This window comes from Dunckerocampus dactyliophorus, chromosome 6 (assembly GCF_027744805.1).
Source record: "Dunckerocampus dactyliophorus isolate RoL2022-P2 chromosome 6, RoL_Ddac_1.1, whole genome shotgun sequence".
NCBI classification, from domain to species: Eukaryota; Metazoa; Chordata; class Actinopteri; order Syngnathiformes; family Syngnathidae; genus Dunckerocampus; species Dunckerocampus dactyliophorus.
In genome coordinates this window covers 714054-729293 of record NC_072824.1, presented here as the reverse complement: position 1 = coordinate 729293, position 15240 = coordinate 714054, and the positions used below count along the sequence as shown (strand labels likewise).

General features: G+C 50.4%; 37 non-coding genes across 37 annotated transcripts; all 37 read right to left on the bottom strand.

The window, feature by feature from the left end:
- Nucleotides 1–56: 56 nt before the first annotated feature.
- LOC129184513 (5S ribosomal RNA) lies at nt 57–175 on the bottom strand. Its single transcript, XR_008571886.1, has one exon. It is a non-coding gene; the product is annotated as a 5S ribosomal RNA (ribosomal RNA).
- Nucleotides 176–470: 295 nt separating this feature from the next.
- LOC129184512 (5S ribosomal RNA) lies at nt 471–589 on the bottom strand. The gene has a single exon (XR_008571885.1). It is a non-coding gene; the product is annotated as a 5S ribosomal RNA (ribosomal RNA).
- A 295-nt stretch (nt 590–884) lies between these two features.
- Nucleotides 885–1003, bottom strand: LOC129183815 (5S ribosomal RNA). Its single transcript, XR_008571225.1, has one exon. It is a non-coding gene; the product is annotated as a 5S ribosomal RNA (ribosomal RNA).
- Nucleotides 1004–1303: 300 nt separating this feature from the next.
- On the bottom strand, nt 1304–1422 carry LOC129184150 (5S ribosomal RNA). The gene has a single exon (XR_008571538.1). It is a non-coding gene; the product is annotated as a 5S ribosomal RNA (ribosomal RNA).
- A 295-nt stretch (nt 1423–1717) lies between these two features.
- Nucleotides 1718–1836, bottom strand: LOC129183417 (5S ribosomal RNA). Its single transcript, XR_008570835.1, has one exon. It is a non-coding gene; the product is annotated as a 5S ribosomal RNA (ribosomal RNA).
- A 300-nt stretch (nt 1837–2136) lies between these two features.
- On the bottom strand, nt 2137–2255 carry LOC129183586 (5S ribosomal RNA). The gene has a single exon (XR_008571000.1). It is a non-coding gene; the product is annotated as a 5S ribosomal RNA (ribosomal RNA).
- Nucleotides 2256–2550: 295 nt separating this feature from the next.
- Nucleotides 2551–2669, bottom strand: LOC129183984 (5S ribosomal RNA). Its single transcript, XR_008571389.1, has one exon. It is a non-coding gene; the product is annotated as a 5S ribosomal RNA (ribosomal RNA).
- A 300-nt stretch (nt 2670–2969) lies between these two features.
- LOC129183814 (5S ribosomal RNA) lies at nt 2970–3088 on the bottom strand. Its single transcript, XR_008571224.1, has one exon. It is a non-coding gene; the product is annotated as a 5S ribosomal RNA (ribosomal RNA).
- Nucleotides 3089–3388: 300 nt separating this feature from the next.
- Nucleotides 3389–3507, bottom strand: LOC129184510 (5S ribosomal RNA). Its single transcript, XR_008571883.1, has one exon. It is a non-coding gene; the product is annotated as a 5S ribosomal RNA (ribosomal RNA).
- Nucleotides 3508–3802: 295 nt separating this feature from the next.
- Nucleotides 3803–3921, bottom strand: LOC129183813 (5S ribosomal RNA). Its single transcript, XR_008571223.1, has one exon. It is a non-coding gene; the product is annotated as a 5S ribosomal RNA (ribosomal RNA).
- A 300-nt stretch (nt 3922–4221) lies between these two features.
- On the bottom strand, nt 4222–4340 carry LOC129184138 (5S ribosomal RNA). Its single transcript, XR_008571527.1, has one exon. It is a non-coding gene; the product is annotated as a 5S ribosomal RNA (ribosomal RNA).
- A 295-nt stretch (nt 4341–4635) lies between these two features.
- Nucleotides 4636–4754, bottom strand: LOC129183416 (5S ribosomal RNA). The gene has a single exon (XR_008570834.1). It is a non-coding gene; the product is annotated as a 5S ribosomal RNA (ribosomal RNA).
- Nucleotides 4755–5054: 300 nt separating this feature from the next.
- Nucleotides 5055–5173, bottom strand: LOC129183585 (5S ribosomal RNA). Its single transcript, XR_008570999.1, has one exon. It is a non-coding gene; the product is annotated as a 5S ribosomal RNA (ribosomal RNA).
- Nucleotides 5174–5473: 300 nt separating this feature from the next.
- On the bottom strand, nt 5474–5592 carry LOC129184334 (5S ribosomal RNA). Its single transcript, XR_008571715.1, has one exon. It is a non-coding gene; the product is annotated as a 5S ribosomal RNA (ribosomal RNA).
- A 300-nt stretch (nt 5593–5892) lies between these two features.
- Nucleotides 5893–6011, bottom strand: LOC129184333 (5S ribosomal RNA). The gene has a single exon (XR_008571714.1). It is a non-coding gene; the product is annotated as a 5S ribosomal RNA (ribosomal RNA).
- A 295-nt stretch (nt 6012–6306) lies between these two features.
- Nucleotides 6307–6425, bottom strand: LOC129183983 (5S ribosomal RNA). The gene has a single exon (XR_008571388.1). It is a non-coding gene; the product is annotated as a 5S ribosomal RNA (ribosomal RNA).
- Nucleotides 6426–6725: 300 nt separating this feature from the next.
- LOC129183812 (5S ribosomal RNA) lies at nt 6726–6844 on the bottom strand. The gene has a single exon (XR_008571222.1). It is a non-coding gene; the product is annotated as a 5S ribosomal RNA (ribosomal RNA).
- Nucleotides 6845–7144: 300 nt separating this feature from the next.
- On the bottom strand, nt 7145–7263 carry LOC129184332 (5S ribosomal RNA). The gene has a single exon (XR_008571713.1). It is a non-coding gene; the product is annotated as a 5S ribosomal RNA (ribosomal RNA).
- A 295-nt stretch (nt 7264–7558) lies between these two features.
- Nucleotides 7559–7677, bottom strand: LOC129183899 (5S ribosomal RNA). The gene has a single exon (XR_008571305.1). It is a non-coding gene; the product is annotated as a 5S ribosomal RNA (ribosomal RNA).
- A 300-nt stretch (nt 7678–7977) lies between these two features.
- Nucleotides 7978–8096, bottom strand: LOC129184331 (5S ribosomal RNA). Its single transcript, XR_008571712.1, has one exon. It is a non-coding gene; the product is annotated as a 5S ribosomal RNA (ribosomal RNA).
- A 300-nt stretch (nt 8097–8396) lies between these two features.
- Nucleotides 8397–8515, bottom strand: LOC129184330 (5S ribosomal RNA). The gene has a single exon (XR_008571711.1). It is a non-coding gene; the product is annotated as a 5S ribosomal RNA (ribosomal RNA).
- Nucleotides 8516–8815: 300 nt separating this feature from the next.
- On the bottom strand, nt 8816–8934 carry LOC129184329 (5S ribosomal RNA). The gene has a single exon (XR_008571710.1). It is a non-coding gene; the product is annotated as a 5S ribosomal RNA (ribosomal RNA).
- Nucleotides 8935–9229: 295 nt separating this feature from the next.
- Nucleotides 9230–9348, bottom strand: LOC129183642 (5S ribosomal RNA). Its single transcript, XR_008571056.1, has one exon. It is a non-coding gene; the product is annotated as a 5S ribosomal RNA (ribosomal RNA).
- Nucleotides 9349–9648: 300 nt separating this feature from the next.
- LOC129183939 (5S ribosomal RNA) lies at nt 9649–9767 on the bottom strand. Its single transcript, XR_008571345.1, has one exon. It is a non-coding gene; the product is annotated as a 5S ribosomal RNA (ribosomal RNA).
- Nucleotides 9768–10067: 300 nt separating this feature from the next.
- LOC129184509 (5S ribosomal RNA) lies at nt 10068–10186 on the bottom strand. The gene has a single exon (XR_008571882.1). It is a non-coding gene; the product is annotated as a 5S ribosomal RNA (ribosomal RNA).
- A 295-nt stretch (nt 10187–10481) lies between these two features.
- Nucleotides 10482–10600, bottom strand: LOC129183811 (5S ribosomal RNA). Its single transcript, XR_008571221.1, has one exon. It is a non-coding gene; the product is annotated as a 5S ribosomal RNA (ribosomal RNA).
- Nucleotides 10601–10900: 300 nt separating this feature from the next.
- LOC129184126 (5S ribosomal RNA) lies at nt 10901–11019 on the bottom strand. Its single transcript, XR_008571515.1, has one exon. It is a non-coding gene; the product is annotated as a 5S ribosomal RNA (ribosomal RNA).
- Nucleotides 11020–11314: 295 nt separating this feature from the next.
- Nucleotides 11315–11433, bottom strand: LOC129183415 (5S ribosomal RNA). The gene has a single exon (XR_008570833.1). It is a non-coding gene; the product is annotated as a 5S ribosomal RNA (ribosomal RNA).
- Nucleotides 11434–11733: 300 nt separating this feature from the next.
- Nucleotides 11734–11852, bottom strand: LOC129183584 (5S ribosomal RNA). Its single transcript, XR_008570998.1, has one exon. It is a non-coding gene; the product is annotated as a 5S ribosomal RNA (ribosomal RNA).
- A 300-nt stretch (nt 11853–12152) lies between these two features.
- LOC129183810 (5S ribosomal RNA) lies at nt 12153–12271 on the bottom strand. Its single transcript, XR_008571220.1, has one exon. It is a non-coding gene; the product is annotated as a 5S ribosomal RNA (ribosomal RNA).
- A 300-nt stretch (nt 12272–12571) lies between these two features.
- LOC129184328 (5S ribosomal RNA) lies at nt 12572–12690 on the bottom strand. The gene has a single exon (XR_008571709.1). It is a non-coding gene; the product is annotated as a 5S ribosomal RNA (ribosomal RNA).
- A 300-nt stretch (nt 12691–12990) lies between these two features.
- LOC129183457 (5S ribosomal RNA) lies at nt 12991–13109 on the bottom strand. The gene has a single exon (XR_008570875.1). It is a non-coding gene; the product is annotated as a 5S ribosomal RNA (ribosomal RNA).
- A 295-nt stretch (nt 13110–13404) lies between these two features.
- On the bottom strand, nt 13405–13523 carry LOC129183865 (5S ribosomal RNA). Its single transcript, XR_008571272.1, has one exon. It is a non-coding gene; the product is annotated as a 5S ribosomal RNA (ribosomal RNA).
- A 300-nt stretch (nt 13524–13823) lies between these two features.
- On the bottom strand, nt 13824–13942 carry LOC129184327 (5S ribosomal RNA). The gene has a single exon (XR_008571708.1). It is a non-coding gene; the product is annotated as a 5S ribosomal RNA (ribosomal RNA).
- Nucleotides 13943–14243: 301 nt separating this feature from the next.
- Nucleotides 14244–14362, bottom strand: LOC129184326 (5S ribosomal RNA). Its single transcript, XR_008571707.1, has one exon. It is a non-coding gene; the product is annotated as a 5S ribosomal RNA (ribosomal RNA).
- Nucleotides 14363–14662: 300 nt separating this feature from the next.
- On the bottom strand, nt 14663–14781 carry LOC129184323 (5S ribosomal RNA). The gene has a single exon (XR_008571705.1). It is a non-coding gene; the product is annotated as a 5S ribosomal RNA (ribosomal RNA).
- Nucleotides 14782–15076: 295 nt separating this feature from the next.
- Nucleotides 15077–15195, bottom strand: LOC129183641 (5S ribosomal RNA). Its single transcript, XR_008571055.1, has one exon. It is a non-coding gene; the product is annotated as a 5S ribosomal RNA (ribosomal RNA).
- Between the last annotated feature and the right edge of the window lie 45 nt (nt 15196–15240).

Here is a 15240-nt window from a genome sequence, read left to right as displayed (position 1 = left end):
GGCGTTTTCCAAGAAGTGGGAAACAGCGCCCTCTGCTGAAAGCCAAGAGCCTAAAAAGCTTACAGCACCTGGTATTCCCAGGCGGTCTCCCATCCAAGTACTAACCAGGCCCGCCCCTGCTTAGCTTCCGAGATCAGACGAGATCGGGCGTTCTCAGGGTAGTATGGCCGTAAGCCGGAAAGCGCTCTGAAAACTTTCCTTTTAAAGACGACACTGGTCAAACTGCGCTTCTGCAAACGGTCTCGGATGTGTGTGCACACTTTGCTGCTCGTATGGTTTTTCTGGCTGTTTTGTGCCACCGGTCGCAGCCACAGCCAGCCTATAGGCCTGTTTGAACTTCACAGCAGAGAGACAAATAGATGGATGTTCCTCACATGAGGGCAAAATAAATACTCTTCCTCCATTCAAAGTGATGGCGTTTTCCAAGAAGTGGGAAACAGCGCCCTCTGCTGAAAGCCAAGAGCCTAAAAAGCTTACAGCACCTGGTATTCCCAGGCGGTCTCCCATCCAAGTACTAACCAGGCCCGCCCCTGCTTAGCTTCCGAGATCAGACGAGATCGGGCGTTCTCAGGGTAGTATGGCCGTAAGCCGGAAAGCGCTCTGAAAACTTTCCTTTTAAAGACGACACTGGTCAAACTGCGCTTCTGCAAACGGTCTCGGATGTGTGTGCACACTTTGCTGCTCGTATGGTTTTTCTGGCTGTTTTGTGCCACCGGTCGCAGCCACAGCCAGCCTATAGGCCTGTTTGAACTTCACAGCAGAGAGACAAATAGATGGATGTTCCTCACATGAGGGCAAAATAAATACTCTTCCTCCATTCAAAGTGATGGCGTTTTCCAAGAAGTGGGAAACAGCGCCCTCTGCTGAAAGCCAAGAGCCTAAAAAGCTTACAGCACCTGGTATTCCCAGGCGGTCTCCCATCCAAGTACTAACCAGGTCCGCCCCTGCTTAGCTTCCGAGATCGGACGAGATCGGGCGTTCTCAGGATAGTATGGCCGTAAGCCGGAAAGCTCTCTGAAAACTTTCCTTTTAAAGACGACACTGGTCAAACTGCGCTTCTGCAAACGGTCTCGGATGTGTGTGCACACTTTGCTGCTCGTATGGTTTTTCTGGCTGTTTTGTGCCACCGGTCGCAGCCACAGCCAGCCTATAAGCCTGTTTGAACTTCACAGCAGAGAGACAAATACTGTAGATGGATGTTCCTCACATGAGGGCAAAATAAATACTCTTCCTCCATTCAAAGTGATGGCGTTTTCCAAGAAGTGGGAAACAGCGCCCTCTGCTGAAAGCCAAGAGCCTAAAAAGCTTACAGCACCTGGTATTCCCAGGCGGTCTCCCATCCAAGTACTAACCAGGCCCGCCCCTGCTTAGCTTCCGAGATCGGACGAGATCGGGTGTTCTCAGGGTAGTATGGCCGTAAGCCGGAAAGCTCTCTGAAAACTTTCCTTTTAAAGACGACACTGGTCAAACTGCGCTTCTGCAAACGGTCTCGGATGTGTGTGCACACTTTGCTGCTCGTATGGTTTTTCTGGCTGTTTTGTGCCACCGGTCGCAGCCACAGCCAGCCTATAGGCCTGTTTGAACTTCACAGCAGAGAGACAAATAGATGGATGTTCCTCACATGAGGGCAAAATAAATACTCTTCCTCCATTCAAAGTGATGGCGTTTTCCAAGAAGTGGGAAACAGCGCCCTCTGCTGAACGCCAAGAGCCTAAAAAGCTTACAGCACCTGGTATTCCCAGGCGGTCTCCCATCCAAGTACTAACCAGGCCCGCCCCTGCTTAGCTTCCGAGATCGGACGAGATCGGGCATTCTCAGGGTAGTATGGCCGTAAGCCGGAAAGCTCTCTGAAAACTTTCCTTTTAAAGACGACACTGGTCAAACTGCGCTTCTGCAAACGGTCTCGGATGTGTGTGCACACTTTGCTGCTCGTATGGTTTTTCTGGCTGTTTTGTGCCACCGGTCGCAGCCACAGCCAGCCTATAAGCCTGTTTGAACTTCACAGCAGATAGAAAAACACTGTAGATGGATGTTCCTCACATGAGGGCAAGATAAATACTCTTCCTCCATTCAAAGTGATGGCGTTTTCCAAGAAGTGGGAAACAGCGCCCTCTGCTGAAAGCCAAGAGCCTAAAAAGCTTACAGCACCTGGTATTCCCAGGCGGTCTCCCATCCAAGTACTAACCAGGCCCGCCCCTGCTTAGCTTCCGAGAACGGACGAGATCGGGCGTTCTCAGGGTAGTATGGCCGTAAGCCGGAAAGCTCTCTGAAAACTTTCCTTTTAAAGACGACACTGGTCAAATTGCGCTTCTGCAAACGGTCTCGGATGTGTGTGCACACTTTGCTGCTTGTATGGTTTTTCTGGCTGTTTTGTGCCACCGGTCGCAGCCACAGCCAGCCTATAGGCCTGTTTGAACTTCACAGCAGAGAGACAAATAGATGGATGTTCCTCACATGAGGGCAAAATAAATACTCTTCCTCCATTCAAAGTGATGGCGTTTTCCAAGAAGTGGGAAACAGCGCCCTCTGCTGAAAGCCAAGAGCCTAAAAAGCTTACAGCACCTGGTATTCCCAGGCGGTCTCCCATCCAAGTACTAACCTGGTCCGCCCCTGCTTAGCTTCTGAGATCGGACGAGATCGGGCGTTCTCAGGATAGTATGGCCGTAAGCCGGAAAGCTCTCTGAAAACTTTCCTTTTAAAGACGACACTGGTCAAACTGCGCTTCTGCAAACGGTCTCGGATGTGTGTGCACACTTTGCTGCTCGTATGGTTTTTCTGGCTGTTTTGTGCCACCGGTCGCAGCCACAGCCAGCCTATAAGCCTGTTTGAACTTCACAGCAGAGAGACAAATACTGTAGATGGATGTTCCTCACATGAGGGCAAAATAAATACTCTTCCTCCATTCAAAGTGATGGCGTTTTCCAAGAAGTGGGAAACAGCGCCCTCTGCTGAAAGCCAAGAGCCTAAAAAGCTTACAGCACCTGGTATTCCCAGGCGGTCTCCCATCCAAGTACTAACCAGGTCCGCCCCTGCTTAGCTTCCGAGATCGGACGAGATCGGGCGTTCTCAGGATAGTATGGCCGTAAGCCGGAAAGCTCTCTGAAAACTTTCCTTTTAAAGACGACACTGGTCAAACTGCGCTTCTGCAAACGGTCTCGGATGTGTGTGCACACTTTGCTGCTCGTATGGTTTTTCTGGCTGTTTTGTGCCACCGGTCGCAGCCACAGCCAGCCTATAAGCCTGTTTGAACTTCACAGCAGATAGAAAAACACTGTAGATGGATGTTCCTCACATGAGGGCAAAATAAATACTCTTCCTCCATTCAAAGTGATGGCGTTTTCCAAGAAGTGGGAAACAGCGCCCTCTGCTGAAAGCCAAGAGCCTAAAAAGCTTACAGCACCTGGTATTCCCAGGCGGTCTCCCATCCAAGTACTAACCAGGCCCGCCCCTGCTTAGCTTCCGAGATCAGACGAGATCGGGCGTTCTCAGGGTAGTATGGCCGTAAGCCGGAAAGCGCTCTGAAAACTTTCCTTTTAAAGACGACACTGGTCAAACTGCGCTTCTGCAAACGGTCTCGGATGTGTGTGCACACTTTGCTGCTCGTATGGTTTTTCTGGCTGTTTTGTGCCACCGGTCGCAGCCACAGCCAGCCTATAGGCCTGTTTGAACTTCACAGCAGAGAGACAAATAGATGGATGTTCCTCACATGAGGGCAAAATAAATACTCTTCCTCCATTCAAAGTGATGGCGTTTTCCAAGAAGTGGGAAACAGCGCCCTCTGCTGAAAGCCAAGAGCCTAAAAAGCTTACAGCACCTGGTATTCCCAGGCGGTCTCCCATCCAAGTACTAACCAGGTCCGCCCCTGCTTAGCTTCCGAGATCGGACGAGATCGGGCGTTCTCAGGATAGTATGGCCGTAAGCCGGAAAGCTCTCTGAAAACTTTCCTTTTAAAGACGACACTGGTCAAACTGCGCTTCTGCAAACGGTCTCGGATGTGTGTGCACACTTTGCTGCTCGTATGGTTTTTCTGGCTGTTTTGTGCCACCGGTCGCAGCCACAGCCAGCCTATAAGCCTGTTTGAACTTCACAGCAGAGAGACAAATACTGTAGATGGATGTTCCTCACATGAGGGCAAAATAAATACTCTTCCTCCATTCAAAGTGATGGCGTTTTCCAAGAAGTGGGAAACAGCGCCCTCTGCTGAAAGCCAAGAGCCTAAAAAGCTTACAGCACCTGGTATTCCCAGGCGGTCTCCCATCCAAGTACTAACCAGGCCCGCCCCTGCTTAGCTTCCGAGATCGGACGAGATCGGGTGTTCTCAGGGTAGTATGGCCGTAAGCCGGAAAGCTCTCTGAAAACTTTCCTTTTAAAGACGACACTGGTCAAACTGCGCTTCTGCAAACGGTCTCGGATGTGTGTGCACACTTTGCTGCTCGTATGGTTTTTCTGGCTGTTTTGTGCCACCGGTCGCAGCCACAGCCAGCCTATAGGCCTGTTTGAACTTCACAGCAGAGAGACAAATAGATGGATGTTCCTCACATGAGGGCAAAATAAATACTCTTCCTCCATTCAAAGTGATGGCGTTTTCCAAGAAGTGGGAAACAGCGCCCTCTGCTGAACGCCAAGAGCCTAAAAAGCTTACAGCACCTGGTATTCCCAGGCGGTCTCCCATCCAAGTACTAACCAGGCCCGCCCCTGCTTAGCTTCCGAGATCGGACGAGATCGGGCATTCTCAGGGTAGTATGGCCGTAAGCCGGAAAGCTCTCTGAAAACTTTCCTTTTAAAGACGACACTGGTCAAACTGCGCTTCTGCAAACGGTCTCGGATGTGTGTGCACACTTTGCTGCTCGTATGGTTTTTCTGGCTGTTTTGTGCCACCGGTCGCAGCCACAGCCAGCCTATAAGCCTGTTTGAACTTCACAGCAGATAGAAAAACACTGTAGATGGATGTTCCTCACATGAGGGCAAGATAAATACTCTTCCTCCATTCAAAGTGATGGCGTTTTCCAAGAAGTGGGAAACAGCGCCCTCTGCTGAAAGCCAAGAGCCTAAAAAGCTTACAGCACCTGGTATTCCCAGGCGGTCTCCCATCCAAGTACTAACCAGGCCCGCCCCTGCTTAGCTTCCGAGAACGGACGAGATCGGGCGTTCTCAGGGTAGTATGGCCGTAAGCCGGAAAGCTCTCTGAAAACTTTCCTTTTAAAGACGACACTGGTCAAATTGCGCTTCTGCAAACGGTCTCGGATGTGTGTGCACACTTTGCTGCTTGTATGGTTTTTCTGGCTGTTTTGTGCCACCGGTCGCAGCCACAGCCAGCCTATAAGCCTGTTTGAACTTCACAGCAGATAGAAAAACACTGTAGATGGATGTTCCTCACATGAGGGCAAAATAAATACTCTTCCTCCATTCAAAGTGATGGCGTTTTCCAAGAAGTGGGAAACAGCGCCCTCTGCTGAAAGCCAAGAGCCTAAAAAGCTTACAGCACCTGGTATTCCCAGGCGGTCTCCCATCCAAGTACTAACCAGGCCCGCCCCTGCTTAGCTTCCGAGATCGGACGAGATCGGGCGTTCTCAGGGTAGTATGGCCGTAAGCCGGACAGCTCTCTGAAAACTTTCCTTTTAAAGACGACACTGGTCAAACTGCGCTTCTGCAAACGGTCTCGGATGTGTGTGCACACTTTGCTGCTCGTATGGTTTTTCTGGCTGTTTTGTGCCACCGGTCGCAGCCACAGCCAGCCTATAAGCCTGTTTGAACTTCACAGCAGATAGAAAAACACTGTAGATGGATGGTCCTCACATGAGGGCAAAATAAATACTCTTCCTCCATTCAAAGTGATGGCGTTTTCCAAGAAGTGGGAAACAGCGCCCTCTGCTGAAAGCCAAGAGCCTAAAAAGCTTACAGCACCTGGTATTCCCAGGCGGTCTCCCATCCAAGTACTAACCAGGCCCGCCCCTGCTTAGCTTCCGAGATCGGACGAGATCGGGCGTTCTCAGGGTAGTATGGCCGTAAGCCGGAAAGCTCTCTGAAAACTTTCCTTTTAAAGACGACACTGGTCAAATTGCGCTTCTGCAAACGGTCTCGGATGTGTGTGCACACTTTGCTGCTTGTATGGTTTTTCTGGCTGTTTTGTGCCACCGGTCGCAGCCACAGCCAGCCTATAGGCCTGTTTGAACTTCACAGCAGAGAGACAAATAGATGGATGTTCCTCACATGAGGGCAAAATAAATACTCTTCCTCCATTCAAAGTGATGGCGTTTTCCAAGAAGTGGGAAACAGCGCCCTCTGCTGAAAGCCAAGAGCCTAAAAAGCTTACAGCACCTGGTATTCCCAGGCGGTCTCCCATCCAAGTACTAACCTGGTCCGCCCCTGCTTAGCTTCTGAGATCGGACGAGATCGGGCGTTCTCAGGATAGTATGGCCGTAAGCCGGAAAGCTCTCTGAAAACTTTCCTTTTAAAGACGACACTGGTCAAACTGCGCTTCTGCAAACGGTCTCGGATGTGTGTGCACACTTTGCTGCTCGTATGGTTTTTCTGGCTGTTTTGTGCCACCGGTCGCAGCCACAGCCAGCCTATAAGCCTGTTTGAACTTCACAGCAGAGAGACAAATACTGTAGATGGATGTTCCTCACATGAGGGCAAAATAAATACTCTTCCTCCATTCAAAGTGATGGCGTTTTCCAAGAAGTGGGAAACAGCGCCCTCTGCTGAAAGCCAAGAGCCTAAAAAGCTTACAGCACCTGGTATTCCCAGGCGGTCTCCCATCCAAGTACTAACCAGGTCCGCCCCTGCTTAGCTTCCGAGATCGGACGAGATCGGGCGTTCTCAGGATAGTATGGCCGTAAGCCGGAAAGCTCTCTGAAAACTTTCCTTTTAAAGACGACACTGGTCAAACTGCGCTTCTGCAAACGGTCTCGGATGTGTGTGCACACTTTGCTGCTCGTATGGTTTTTCTGGCTGTTTTGTGCCACCGGTCGCAGCCACAGCCAGCCTATAAGCCTGTTTGAACTTCACAGCAGATAGAAAAACACTGTAGATGGATGTTCCTCACATGAGGGCAAAATAAATACTCTTCCTCCATTCAAAGTGATGGCGTTTTCCAAGAAGTGGGAAACAGCGCCCTCTGCTGAAAGCCAAGAGCCTAAAAAGCTTACAGCACCTGGTATTCCCAGGCGGTCTCCCATCCAAGTACTAACCAGGCCCGCCCCTGCTTAGCTTCCGAGATCGGACGAGATCGGGCGTTCTCAGGGTAGTATGGCCGTAAGCCGGAAAGCGCTCTGAAAACTTTCCTTTTAAAGACGACACTGGTCAAACTGCGCTTCTGCAAACGGTCTCGGATGTGTGTGCACACTTTGCTGCTCGTATGGTTTTTCTGGCTGTTTTGTGCCACCGGTCGCAGCCACAGCCAGCCTATAGGCCTGTTTGAACTTCACAGCAGAGAGACAAATAGATGGATGTTCCTCACATGAGGGCAAAATAAATACTCTTCCTCCATTCAAAGTGATGGCGTTTTCCAAGAAGTGGGAAACAGCGCCCTCTGCTGAACGCCAAGAGCCTAAAAAGCTTACAGCACCTGGTATTCCCAGGCGGTCTCCCATCCAAGTACTAACCAGGCCCGCCCCTGCTTAGCTTCCAAGATCGGACGAGATCGGGCATTCTCAGGGTAGTATGGCCGTAAGCCGGAAAGCTCTCTGAAAACTTTCCTTTTAAAGACGACACTGGTCAAACTGCGCTTCTGCAAACGGTCTCGGATGTGTGTGCACACTTTGCTGCTCGTATGGTTTTTCTGGCTGTTTTGTGCCACCGGTCGCAGCCACAGCCAGCCTATAAGCCTGTTTGAACTTCACAGCAGATAGAAAAACACTGTAGATGGATGTTCCTCACATGAGGGCAAAATAAATACTCTTCCTCCATTCAAAGTGATGGCGTTTTCCAAGAAGTGGGAAACAGCGCCCTCTGCTGAAAGCCAAGAGCCTAAAAAGCTTACAGCACCTGGTATTCCCAGGCGGTCTCCCATCCAAGTACTAACCAGGCCCGCCCCTGCTTAGCTTCCGAGATCGGACGAGATCGGGCGTTCTCAGGGTAGTATGGCCGTAAGCCGGAAAGCTCTCTGAAAACTTTCCTTTTAAAGACGACACTGGTCAAATTGCGCTTCTGCAAACGGTCTCGGATGTGTGTGCACACTTTGCTGCTTGTATGGTTTTTCTGGCTGTTTTGTGCCACCGGTCGCAGCCACAGCCAGCCTATAAGCCTGTTTGAACTTCACAGCAGATAGAAAAACACTGTAGATGGATGTTCCTCACATGAGGGCAAAATAAATACTCTTCCTCCATTCAAAGTGATGGCGTTTTCCAAGAAGTGGGAAACAGCGCCCTCTGCTGAAAGCCAAGAGCCTAAAAAGCTTACAGCACCTGGTATTCCCAGGCGGTCTCCCATCCAAGTACTAACCAGGCCCGCCCCTGCTTAGCTTCCGAGATCGGACGAGATCGGGCGTTCTCAGGGTAGTATGGCCGTAAGCCGGACAGCTCTCTGAAAACTTTCCTTTTAAAGACGACACTGGTCAAACTGCGCTTCTGCAAACGGTCTCGGATGTGTGTGCACACTTTGCTGCTCGTATGGTTTTTCTGGCTGTTTTGTGCCACCGGTCGCAGCCACAGCCAGCCTATAAGCCTGTTTGAACTTCACAGCAGATAGAAAAACACTGTAGATGGATGGTCCTCACATGAGGGCAAAATAAATACTCTTCCTCCATTCAAAGTGATGGCGTTTTCCAAGAAGTGGGAAACAGCGCCCTCTGCTGAAAGCCAAGAGCCTAAAAAGCTTACAGCACCTGGTATTCCCAGGCGGTCTCCCATCCAAGTACTAACCAGGCCCGCCCCTGCTTAGCTTCCGAGATCGGACGAGATCGGGCGTTCTCAGGGTAGTATGGCCGTAAGCCGGAAAGCTCTCTGAAAACTTTCCTTTTAAAGACGACACTGGTCAAATTGCGCTTCTGCAAACGGTCTCGGATGTGTGTGCACACTTTGCTGCTTGTATGGTTTTTCTGGCTGTTTTGTGCCACCGGTCGCAGCCACAGCCAGCCTATAGGCCTGTTTGAACTTCACAGCAGAGAGACAAATAGATGGATGTTCCTCACATGAGGGCAAAATAAATACTCTTCCTCCATTCAAAGTGATGGCGTTTTCCAAGAAGTGGGAAACAGCGCCCTCTGCTGAAAGCCAAGAGCCTAAAAAGCTTACAGCACCTGGTATTCCCAGGCGGTCTCCCATCCAAGTACTAACCTGGTCCGCCCCTGCTTAGCTTCCGAGATCGGACGAGATCGGGCGTTCTCAGGATAGTATGGCCGTAAGCCGGAAAGCTCTCTGAAAACTTTCCTTTTAAAGACGACACTGGTCAAACTGCGCTTCTGCAAACGGTCTCGGATGTGTGTGCACACTTTGCTGCTCGTATGGTTTTTCTGGCTGTTTTGTGCCACCGGTCGCAGCCACAGCCAGCCTATAAGCCTGTTTGAACTTCACAGCAGAGAGACAAATACTGTAGATGGATGTTCCTCACATGAGGGCAAAATAAATACTCTTCCTCCATTCAAAGTGATGGCGTTTTCCAAGAAGTGGGAAACAGCGCCCTCTGCTGAAAGCCAAGAGCCTAAAAAGCTTACAGCACCTGGTATTCCCAGGCGGTCTCCCATTCAAGTACTAACCAGGTCCGCCCCTGCTTAGCTTCCGAGATCGGACGAGATCGGGCGTTCTCAGGATAGTATGGCCGTAAGCCGGAAAGCTCTCTGAAAACTTTCCTTTTAAAGACGACACTGGTCAAACTGCGCTTCTGCAAACGGTCTCGGATGTGTGTGCACACTTTGCTGCTCGTATGGTTTTTCTGGCTGTTTTGTGCCACCGGTCGCAGCCACAGCCAGCCTATAAGCCTGTTTGAACTTCACAGCAGATAGAAAAACACTGTAGATGGATGTTCCTCACATGAGGGCAAAATAAATACTCTTCCTCCATTCAAAGTGATGGCGTTTTCCAAGAAGTGGGAAACAGCGCCCTCTGCTGAAAGCCAAGAGCCTAAAAAGCTTACAGCACCTGGTATTCCCAGGCGGTCTCCCATCCAAGTACTAACCAGGCCCGCCCCTGCTTAGCTTCCGAGATCAGACGAGATCGGGCGTTCTCAGGGTAGTATGGCCGTAAGCCGGAAAGCGCTCTGAAAACTTTCCTTTTAAAGACGACACTGGTCAAACTGCGCTTCTGCAAACGGTCTCGGATGTGTGTGCACACTTTGCTGCTCGTATGGTTTTTCTGGCTGTTTTGTGCCACCGGTCGCAGCCACAGCCAGCCTATAGGCCTGTTTGAACTTCACAGCAGAGAGACAAATAGATGGATGTTCCTCACATGAGGGCAAAATAAATACTCTTCCTCCATTCAAAGTGATGGCGTTTTCCAAGAAGTGGGAAACAGCGCCCTCTGCTGAAAGCCAAGAGCCTAAAAAGCTTACAGCACCTGGTATTCCCAGGCGGTCTCCCATCCAAGTACTAACCAGGTCCGCCCCTGCTTAGCTTCCGAGATCGGACGAGATCGGGCGTTCTCAGGATAGTATGGCCGTAAGCCGGAAAGCTCTCTGAAAACTTTCCTTTTAAAGACGACACTGGTCAAACTGCGCTTCTGCAAACGGTCTCGGATGTGTGTGCACACTTTGCTGCTCGTATGGTTTTTCTGGCTGTTTTGTGCCACCGGTCGCAGCCACAGCCAGCCTATAAGCCTGTTTGAACTTCACAGCAGAGAGAAAAATACTGTAGATGGATGTTCCTCACATGAGGGCAAAATAAATACTCTTCCTCCATTCAAAGTGATGGCGTTTTCCAAGAAGTGGGAAACAGCGCCCTCTGCTGAAAGCCAAGAGCCTAAAAAGCTTACAGCACCTGGTATTCCCAGGCGGTCTCCCATCCAAGTACTAACCAGGCCCGCCCCTGCTTAGCTTCCGAGATCGGACGAGATCGGGTGTTCTCAGGGTAGTATGGCCGTAAGCCGGAAAGCTCTCTGAAAACTTTCCTTTTAAAGACGACACTGGTCAAACTGCGCTTCTGCAAACGGTCTCGGATGTGTGTGCACACTTTGCTGCTCGTATGGTTTTTCTGGCTGTTTTGTGCCACCGGTCGCAGCCACAGCCAGCCTATAGGCCTGTTTGAACTTCACAGCAGAGAGACAAATAGATGGATGTTCCTCACATGAGGGCAAAATAAATACTCTTCCTCCATTCAAAGTGATGGCGTTTTCCAAGAAGTGGGAAACAGCGCCCTCTGCTGAACGCCAAGAGCCTAAAAAGCTTACAGCACCTGGTATTCCCAGGCGGTCTCCCATCCAAGTACTAACCAGGCCCGCCCCTGCTTAGCTTCCGAGATCGGACGAGATCGGGCATTCTCAGGGTAGTATGGCCGTAAGCCGGAAAGCTCTCTGAAAACTTTCCTTTTAAAGACGACACTGGTCAAACTGCGCTTCTGCAAACGGTCTCGGATGTGTGTGCACACTTTGCTGCTCGTATGGTTTTTCTGGCTGTTTTGTGCCACCGGTCGCAGCCACAGCCAGCCTATAAGCCTGTTTGAACTTCACAGCAGATAGAAAAACACTGTAGATGGATGTTCCTCACATGAGGGCAAGATAAATACTCTTCCTCCATTCAAAGTGATGGCGTTTTCCAAGAAGTGGGAAACAGCGCCCTCTGCTGAAAGCCAAGAGCCTAAAAAGCTTACAGCACCTGGTATTCCCAGGCGGTCTCCCATCCAAGTACTAACCAGGCCCGCCCCTGCTTAGCTTCCGAGAACGGACGAGATCGGGCGTTCTCAGGGTAGTATGGCCGTAAGCCGGAAAGCTCTCTGAAAACTTTCCTTTTAAAGACGACACTGGTCAAATTGCGCTTCTGCAAACGGTCTCGGATGTGTGTGCACACTTTGCTGCTTGTATGGTTTTTCTGGCTGTTTTGTGCCACCGGTCGCAGCCACAGCCAGCCTATAAGCCTGTTTGAACTTCACAGCAGATAGAAAAACACTGTAGATGGATGTTCCTCACATGAGGGCAAAATAAATACTCTTCCTCCATTCAAAGTGATGGCGTTTTCCAAGAAGTGGGAAACAGCGCCCTCTGCTGAAAGCCAAGAGCCTAAAAAGCTTACAGCACCTGGTATTCCCAGGCGGTCTCCCATCCAAGTACTAACCAGGTCCGCCCCTGCTTAGCTTCCGAGATCGGACGAGATCGGGCGTTCTCAGGATAGTATGGCCGTAAGCCGGAAAGCTCTCTGAAAACTTTCCTTTTAAAGACGACACTGGTCAAACTGCGCTTCTGCAAACGGTCTCGGATGTGTGTGCACACTTTGCTGCTCGTATGGTTTTTCTGGCTGTTTTGTGCCACCGGTCGCAGCCACAGCCAGCCTATAAGCCTGTTTGAACTTCACAGCAGATAGAAAAACACTGTAGATGGATGTTCCTCACATGAGGGCAAAATAAATACTCTTCCTCCATTCAAAGTGATGGCGTTTTCCAAGAAGTGGGAAACAGCGCCCTCTGCTGAAAGCCAAGAGCCTAAAAAGCTTACAGCACCTGGTATTCCCAGGCGGTCTCCCATCCAAGTACTAACCAGGCCCGCCCCTGCTTAGCTTCCGAGATCGGACGAGATCGGGCGTTCTCAGGGTAGTATGGCCGTAAGCCGGAAAGCGCTCTGAAAACTTTCCTTTTAAAGACGACACTGGTCAAACTGCGCTTCTGCAAACGGTCTCGGATGTGTGTGCACACTTTGCTGCTCGTATGGTTTTTCTGGCTGTTTTGTGCCACCGGTCGCAGCCACAGCCAGCCTATAAGCCTGTTTGAACTTCACAGCAGATAGAAAAACACTGTAGATGGATGTTCCTCACATGAGGGCAAAATAAATACTCTTCCTCCATTCAAAGTGATGGCGTTTTCCAAGAAGTGGGAAACAGCGCCCTCTGCTGAAAGCCAAGAGCCTAAAAAGCTTACAGCACCTGGTATTCCCAGGCGGTCTCCCATCCAAGTACTAACCAGGCCCGCCCCTGCTTAGCTTCCGAGATCGGACGAGATCGGGCGTTCTCAGGATAGTATGGCCGTAAGCCGGAAAGCTCTCTGAAAACTTTCCTTTTAAAGACGACACTGGTCAAACTGCGCTTCTGCAAACGGTCTCGGATGTGTGTGCACACTTTGCTGCTCGTATGGTTTTTCTGGCTGTTTTGTGCCACCGGTCGCAGCCACAGCCAGCCTATAGGCCTGTTTGAACTTCACAGCAGAGAGACAAATAGATGGATGTTCCTCACATGAGGGCAAAATAAATACTCTTCCTCCATTCAAAGTGATGGCGTTTTCCAAGAAGTGGGAAACAGCGCCCTCTGCTGAACGCCAAGAGCCTAAAAAGCTTACAGCACCTGGTATTCCCAGGCGGTCTCCCATCCAAGTACTAACCAGGCCCGCCCCTGCTTTGCTTCCGAGATCGGACGAGATCGGGCATTCTCAGGGTAGTATGGCCGTAAGCCGGAAAGCTCTCTGAAAACTTTCCTTTTAAAGACGACACTGGTCAAACTGCGCTTCTGCAAACGGTCTCGGATGTGTGTGCACACTTTGCTGCTCGTATGGTTTTTCTGGCTGTTTTGTGCCACCGGTCGCAGCCACAGCCAGCCTATAAGCCTGTTTGAACTTCACAGCAGATAGAAAAACACTGTAGATGGATGTTCCTCACATGAGGGCAAAATAAATACTCTTCCTCCATTCAAAGTGATGGCGTTTTCCAAGAAGTGGGAAACAGCGCCCTCTGCTGAAAGCCAAGAGCCTAAAAAGCTTACAGCACCTGGTATTCCCAGGCGGTCTCCCATCCAAGTACTAACCAGGCCCGCCCCTGCTTAGCTTCCGAGATCGGACGAGATCGGGCGTTCTCAGGGTAGTATGGCCGTAAGCCGGAAAGCTCTCTGAAAACTTTCCTTTTTAAAGACGACACTGGTCAAATTGCGCTTCTGCAAACGGTCTCGGATGTGTGTGCACACTTTGCTGCTTGTATGGTTTTTCTGGCTGTTTTGTGCCACCGGTCGCAGCCACAGCCAGCCTATAAGCCTGTTTGAACTTCACAGCAGATAGAAAAACACTGTAGATGGATGTTCCTCACATGAGGGCAAAATAAATACTCTTCCTCCATTCAAAGTGATGGCGTTTTCCAAGAAGTGGGAAACAGCGCCCTCTGCTGAAAGCCAAGAGCCTAAAAAGCTTACAGCACCTGGTATTCCCAGGCGGTCTCCCATCCAAGTACTAACCAGGCCCGCCCCTGCTTAGCTTCCGAGATCGGACGAGATCGGGCGTTCTCAGGGTAGTATGGCCGTAAGCCGGACAGCTCTCTGAAAACTTTCCTTTTAAAGACGACACTGGTCAAACTGCGCTTCTGCAAACGGTCTCGGATGTGTGTGCACACTTTGCTGCTCGTATGGTTTTTCTGGCTGTTTTGTGCCACCGGTCGCAGCCACAGCCAGCCTATAAGCCTGTTTGAACTTCACAGCAGATAGAAAAACACTGTAGATGGATGGTCCTCACATGAGGGCAAAATAAATACTCTTCCTCCATTCAAAGTGATGGCGTTTTCCAAGAAGTGGGAAACAGCGCCCTCTGCTGAAAGCCAAGAGCCTAAAAAGCTTACAGCACCTGGTATTCCCAGGCGGTCTCCCATCCAAGTACTAACCAGGCCCGCCCCTGCTTAGCTTCCGAGATCGGACGAGATCGGGCGTTCTCAGGGTAGTATGGCCGTAAGCCGGAAAGCTCTCTGAAAACTTTCCTTTTAAAGACGACACTGGTCAAATTGCGCTTCTGCAAACGGTCTCGGATGTGTGTGCACACTTTGCTGCTTGTATGGTTTTTCTGGCTGTTTTGTGCCACCGGTCGCAGCCACAGCCAGCCTATAGGCCTGTTTGAACTTCACAGCAGAGAGACAAATAGATGGATGTTCCTCACATGAGGGCAAAATAAATACTCTTCCTCCATTCAAAGTGATGGCGTTTTCCAAGAAGTGGGAAACAGCGCCCTCTGCTGAAAGCCAAGAGCCTAAAAAGCTTACAGCACCTGGTATTCCCAGGCGGTCTCCCATCCAAGTACTAACCTGGTCCGCCCCTGCTTAGCTTCCGAGATCGGACGAGATCGGGCGTTCTCAGGATAGTATGGCCGTAAGCCGGAAAGCTCTCTGAAAACTTTCCTTTTAAAGACGACACTGGTCA